Raw genomic sequence first — 6,527 nt, 5'->3', positions numbered from 1 at the left:
AATAATAATAATAAAAACACACCGCTTTAATTTGCTGAGAAAAATTTAATAAAAAGCAAACGATTTCAGCCAAATCTGTTGGCCATCATCAGGCTAAAATATTCGAATATACCTTGTAAACAACATAAAACAAAAATGTAAACACAAATAAAATAAAATAATTATTATAAATAACAAAATATGTATATAAATACATGCATAGGTTAATGAAATATTAAAAAAACATTATATAATAATACATTATATGAAACTCAAAGAAATGGAGGATATGCAAAAATACAAAAATCAAGGCATTAAATTAAGAGCTCTCTAATCAAGTATTTCCAGGCTGAAGGCAACCCTTCCGAATCTCTAGAATTAATGCATGCATCATGCAATCTGCTCTTATATATTTCAATTTTTTTCGGCACAAATCGCCAACATCAGTGAATGTACTGGTTTAATAATACTTGCTTCGTCCCATTTGATGACTGAGCCCTCAACTTGCGCCAACTGCGATAGTACTGTGGCATTAGATCTTTTGCTGATATTGTGGAATTAGATCTTTTGTATTTATGTTCTTTTAATCTGACTGCTAAGTTTGTATTAGTGACACTAATGTAATTTTTATTAATGCCTAGTTCAAGATTTTCATACAGAATCTTGTATACTCTCACTCATTTTTCTTTATCTAGGCTGTCTTTGTCATTACTTAATGCAGTCGACCCGCCTATAACACAGGTTCTTATAGTTCGGATTCCTATATCACGGCGAAAAATTGCAAATTCTAAATCTATATCCCGAGCCCCACAGCTCGTAACAAATTGGTGTTAGGAGTGGGATCTGAATCATGCCAGTTATGCCGAAAGAAGACACTGAAGGGATTCGTACACGAAGCCTGTGATGACAACAGGCGATGGATCAGCAGCGTTTTGGTGAATCTTCTGATCGGACATTAGATGGTCAGAAAACAACTGACCCTGTTTTAATTGCCATTTCTGGTGCAACTCCATCACTGGCTATGCTGGACATATCTGTATCCTCTTGGGATGCCGTGTGTCGTATATGACACGCAATTTTCCTTCCAAAGAATGAGATGCAGCTCTGCTTTTTTGCTTGCTAAACAATTATATTAGTTATACATTTTGTCATTAGAGTTTAGTGAAGCTTGTTAGACCACATGCATCCCACTGTGACAGAAACAAAGGAAAATATAAGTGAGTGTCTGAGCACATGTTTTTGGAAGTGATCATAAGTATGACTGCTTGATGTCAGTATTCAGTTTTCTCTATTTCTATTGATTATAATTTTACAATTTACACATGTTTTTGTTGAGCAGACTTCTAAGATTATATAAGAGTATTTTTTAAAAACTATATTAATAACAATATTTCATGAGATGAGCTAACTTTTAAACGTGTCGTATACGACACATTGGGTCTCTATGTTGCAATAATTACATTACAGTGTATGAACTGTTTTCGTATTTTCAAGTTATTTACTTTTATAGATATTTGGTTATTAGGACCGCAATATGTTTTCTATTATTTATTATCATTTTTAATTCAATTAATTTATTAATAAAAATAATTATTTTTTTTATTCATCACAAATNCAGTCGACCCGCCTATAACACAGGTTCTTATAGTTCGGATTCCTATATCACGGCGAAAAAGTGCAACAGTATTCGTACAAACATGCTAAAAAAAACTCCTATAATCCGGTGAAACGTCATCTCCGACTCGTGTCGCGACAGGATTGGTCGAATTTAGACCAATAGCGGATATTGTACAGTACAAACCGTTGAGTTTAAACGAGTACTAGACCTACTAAAAACCATTTATTATTTAATGGCCATAAAAATTATATTTATATTAATGATGTCTCCAAAGTTCAGCGAATTTTTCGCAAAAAATAATTTATCAGGAAGCACGCGACCGTCATTCGATGACAAGCTCCACGACGAAAACAAGCTTAATTAAGCAATGACGTAGTTGAACAGTGCACGCTCGGTAAGTAATCCTACAAATTTTTGTTTATAGCATAGTTTATACGGATTATTCCCAAAAAATTATACGTATTTTGGAAATGTTGAGTCGAATTAGTCTAGAATCGATGAATTTTATGGAAGAAACCTTTCAAACAGCCGTAGTCCGTAAACTGCATACGCGCTGGGCTGTGATTGGCTGGACTCGTAAAAAATGGATTCATAAAAACGGAACGTATCTACCATGTTATAGGGGGGTGGACTGGAATGCTTTCGGATAACCGACTTTCGGATAACCGACTTTCGGATAAACGACGCTATACTGTAATTTCTTTTTGCCTATCCACAACACTACTGCAATAGAGAAAAGCACTTTTGACCAGGACACGAAAGGCATTGTTCTTCCCCCAGGTCAGAAACTATCATACCAGGTCAGATAACGCTGGTCAGAAGAGTCATTGTGTCCACGTAGATGGCTTACACAGCAGCCTACCATGGAAGATGGTGCAAAATCATTTTAAAAGAATCCTATCGTAATTTAATGCAGTTTAATTTATGAAAGGATAATTTATATTGTAATATTAAATTATCCGATAGTTTTACATATCGAAATGGTTTCTATGGTGACATTCACAAAGTTAATACATAACAGAATGTTTGCTTTCGATCATATTTATGATTGTAGTCCAAGTTATACAAACACAAAGTACATAAAATTATTGAAATTAAATGCCATTTTCTCTACGAGGAAAAATGTTATGACGTTGCATATACCATACATAAATGTATTTATTTAAAATCACAAGATATTTCTTGATGTAAACAATTGCTACAGGACATAAAGTTCTGTTCTAACTGCACGCAATTTCATTACTCTGAAATTAGATTTGTCTTAATAATACGATAATTTAAATTTTGACTGATAAAACAATTAATATGGAATTTGAAAATTTAAGCTTCTTTTTCAACTCTTCTCAGAATGTATTCATAACTAGTACAAAGATATTCATTGAAAATGATGTTGGTGCTAATGATGATTTAAAATTTCTTCTAAAACTGAATGAAAAAATTCTAAAACGTAATTATTTCGTGGGAATTTTTGTAAATGAAGTATAATGTTTTATTATTTAATATTAAACGTTGAGATATCTTGTATAGGTACGGTTAGGTATTAAGAACAGAGAAACTGTACATACATCAAACTGCAAGGGTCTCGAAAAAGTAAATTCAATCTTCGAGAAACATTGTTTTCAATCATGTTAAATGGTTACTTTAGCTATTGATGGTCACATTATTTGTAAATAGACATCATGTAGCTAGACAATTTGAGTGTGAATATGAATTTCAGTCATTTTCAATTTATAAATTGGACATTTCATCAATTTGCGAGAAGAAAATATTAGAAGATTTATACTTTCAGATTTAATATGTATATATATGCTATCTTTTATCTTTTATTTCTTGTAATTAAGAAATATATTTGTAGTACCGTTTTTATTTCTTGTAATATAGACATTTTGCTTTTCAGTCACACTCCTTATTTTCCATATCTTCCACTTCATATCTTATAAACAAAGTAACTTTATAAAAGTGAAAGCTCATTTCTCAATAATTTATCGTAAGTGATCTGACTAAAGATGATTTGTGAGACAGGCAACTCAAAATATCAATGAATAAATGAATAAATATATAAAAAATCTAACAAAACAAAAAAGCAAACATCAAGAGAAGATTTTATTAAAAACTGCTTCTATGTAGTGAACACCCGAAGAAAACCCAAAAACATCACTTAGCCAGCCCGATAGAAAACCACGTTCCGAGATTTTTCGTAAACGAAGAACAAAAAGGCATATGTTATTATAACATTTCTTATAATTTACTATACTGCTTATCATAATATCTAATTAGTAAAATGAATATCACAATTTTTTCAGAATACCGTGATAAATATTAGTTACTAATAAGAATTATTTCGAAAACAAAGTACGATTGCATTGTTTTTTAGCATCGCAACATATTATAATCCATTAAACTAAAACGTGAAAATATTAACAATTTTTATAGTTAAATGATCAAAATATTTATAACTACAACGCAAAATAATTAGATATTCATTTTGTAAGAGACATTTCTTACAATTAGATAAAATTATTAATACATTTCATTACATCTGATACAAATATATAAAACTTTCGTGATTAAATAACACAATATCCAAAGAATAATAAGCAATATCGATAAATGCTAATTTTAAGAAAAATTCTTTTCAGAATATTTTATAATATTGAATATTTCTGATGACCATAATTATGTTTACTAAAGAAATTTGTTCTGTAGATTGTTTCACTGTTTAAATGCCATATAACAAATATCAAGAATAGTTTACAAATGTTATTGCTAAGTAAACACACAATGTAATACGAGTAGAATAGCAAATATTGGAATCAAAAGAATTCATACTGTTGTGTGAAACTATAATTGTGCATGCCGCTTAAGTACTGTTGTATCTTCTTTTGCAGGATGAATAATTAAATTTATTAGTATATAATTGATAAAACATAATATTAAACATGAGTGAAATTTGTACAAGTTGCTTCTTACTGCCATATAGAAGAATGGCTTTGATTTATGGACTGCAACCGTTCAAAACATGTAACTTCCGAAAAACTAACAATCCTATTTCGGAATGGATGCTATACAAAACTATACATTGTGGAATTATACAAATAATTTTATGGGGAAGTACCTCTCTGCTGTTTTGGCAAGCAATTCCAGGTTTGGGTGATAATGCAATTTGTATAGGATGGTATGATTTAATTAAAGATAAAAGTAGAGTAGTGAAAATTTCTATACCGATTATCTTCGGTTTATACGCTTTTTTATTCAGTTTTTTGAAATACGAAAAAGTTGTTTTAATAGAAAGTTTAAAAAGTAAAATTTTTCTACGAATGATTGATGATAAAGAAAATATTTCAGTGCACAATATCTGTAACTTTGTGTCTTTGCTTAGTTTGATCGCTTCAATTTGGTTTCAAATTTTGAACGGGATCTTGTTTTATCCATCTTTAGAACAATCACAAAAATATGAAGGAGAAGCTGTTTTCTGTTGCATCCAAATCGGATTAACTTTTGACTTTCTCATCGGAGGAATGTTGTATGGATTACTTATGGTGGTAATTTTATTATTTATCGCTGAAATAGAGTTTGAAAATCTCGTTCAAGAACTTTCTTTAATTAAGAAAAATAACGTCGACATAAAACTGAAATTGGATCAGTTCATGAAGAATCACGAAGAGCTGTGGTTTTTCGTCGAACAATTTAATGGAAAATTCAATATTGTATTAGCGATTGTATATTTTGAAGCAATATACACAACTTGTTTCTTTTATTACTTATTTCTGTTCGTAGAAATGACCAATATTCTCAGACACGCAACTTTAGCTTCTGTTGTCATCTCCACATTCGCTTGCATCATACTCGGCTGCTTCTTGTGCTGTTTTGCATTTACGGTAAATAAAATTACATAGAATAGTTCTGTTATTGCTTTCTTATTGTGTCAAGCATAATATTTGTTTTTGTTTCTAGATGCAAAATGCCTTTCAAGAAATTCGGGTCTTTGCTCAATGTGATGTAGAATTGGAGAGTAAATTAAAAGTAAGTGTTTATTTTGAAATGTTGTTCGAAATGTTTACTGGAAGGACAGCGATGTTTGTTTTTTCTGTTAGATTCTGGATTTTATGAAAAGGTTTGGTAAATTTCCAATGAGATTGTCGCTGTGTGACGTGTATCCAGTCGACAGGAGAATTCCTTTAAAGGTAATTGTTTCACTGCTGAATAACCTGACATAAAAAATTATTATTATTCTCATTTATAAACATTCTGATAAATGAAACAAAAATGTAAAAGAATCAACAAAGATGATTGTAATTTACTGATTGACATTTATATTCATAACGATATTTCTGCATTTTTTCAGATGACCAGTACCTTGTATTCTGTTTTTTCCTGCTTGTTAAAAATAAAGCGAATTTCGGAAGGTAAAAAAAGATGCCAGTGAAATGACAGGGTTTAATTTACATGTTAATAATATGTTAACTTTTAATTATTAACAGTCTGTGTAATTACGGTGAATATTTCTATTGCTAAAATTGTTAGCATTGCTTTATTTTAAATCAGTTATTATTATTTTTTTTCATATTATTAAACCCCTCGTATTCAGCGTTAGATTTTTTTGGTGGAAAAGTTTGTTTTTTATGTATAAATTTTATTGCTATGTTTCATAGAATTTTTACACCAAATTCCTTAAATTTTGTCGAATGTATGTTTCGCTGCAAATCCCTGTACTTTTATCTGTTTTGGTACAATTCTATTTTAATTTCATTTTCTATGTTTTCCTTCTTTGTCGTGAGCACTAAAAGAGCAATTTTATTTCTATTAAAACTTACAATAAGAAGGAGAAATGGTGAAGCATTTGGATCCAAGTATCTGAATCAGACCATCCATGAAAAATATTCTGTTTGCTTGCCTAAATTTCAGTCTTGATATGTAGAGTAAATTTACA

At 30.3% G+C, this 6,527-nt stretch overlaps 1 long non-coding RNA gene across 1 annotated transcript; it reads left to right on the top strand.

Moving 5' to 3' along the window:
• Positions 1 to 5,549: 5,549 nt before the first annotated feature.
• On the top strand, positions 5,550 to 6,075 carry LOC111635575. Its single transcript, XR_002758401.1, has 3 exons — positions 5,550 to 5,620; positions 5,692 to 5,781; positions 5,943 to 6,075. It is a non-coding gene; the product is annotated as an uncharacterized LOC111635575 (long non-coding RNA).
• The last annotated feature ends 452 nt before the right edge of the window (positions 6,076 to 6,527 follow it).

Source organism: Centruroides sculpturatus, unplaced genomic scaffold (assembly GCF_000671375.1).
Source record: "Centruroides sculpturatus isolate CEXI.00-Female unplaced genomic scaffold, Cexi_2.0 scaffold865, whole genome shotgun sequence".
In the NCBI taxonomy this organism is placed as follows: domain Eukaryota; kingdom Metazoa; phylum Arthropoda; class Arachnida; order Scorpiones; family Buthidae; genus Centruroides; species Centruroides sculpturatus.
This window is presented reverse-complemented; position numbering and strand designations above follow the sequence as displayed.